The sequence below is a fragment of the Penaeus monodon genome, chromosome 19, assembly GCF_015228065.2.
Source record: "Penaeus monodon isolate SGIC_2016 chromosome 19, NSTDA_Pmon_1, whole genome shotgun sequence".
Classification (NCBI taxonomy): Eukaryota; Metazoa; Arthropoda; class Malacostraca; order Decapoda; family Penaeidae; genus Penaeus; species Penaeus monodon.
This window is the reverse complement of record NC_051404.1, coordinates 41025556-41026245: the sequence shown is the minus strand read 5'-3', so window position 1 is coordinate 41026245 and position 690 is coordinate 41025556.

Here is a 690-nt window from a genome sequence, read left to right as displayed (position 1 = left end):
TCGAAATGGAAAGCTAATGAATTACCGTCATTTTTTTCTAGTTTCTCTCTCGCTCTTTTCTAAGCATATTTGTGCTGAAACATGAAACCCCATTAAAACATGTTTCTTAGTAAACGCTCATAGTTCAGAGGAGGGAAACAATCCGTCATATTTCCCTAGTACTTGTAGTCTCTCCCTCCCTCCCTCTGTGTTCCCTAGTCCCCTAGCACTGGTAGTACATCTCCCCTCTCTCTCCGATCTTCCCTTATACTGTTAGTACTCGCCTTCCTCCTCCTATCTCTTTCCCAAGTTTCCTGCTGGTGGTACCCCTTGTTCTTCGGTACCAGTAGCCTCTCCCCTCCCCCATTTCTACTATTCTGTCTCCCTAGTTCCTTATTACCAGTCGCCTCCCGACCCAGCTCCTAGTTCCTGAGTACCGGTTGCATCGTCATCCCCAGTCCCCTAGTTTCCTAGTGCTGGTTGCATCCCCGTCCTTACTCTGTTTCCCTAGTTCCCTAGAGGTACATCCCCCCCTCCCCTCCCCCCAGTCTCTCCCCTCGCCGTCCGTCCTCTCCAGACTCACTCATGGAGGAACGAAGCGGTTTCCTGGTGCCGAGGGGTAATTCCTAAGCAAATTGTGCTGGACTGTGAGGCATGGGGGGGGGGGGGGCTGGGGGATGGGGTGGATAGGGCGCGGGGTAGGGGCGTTGC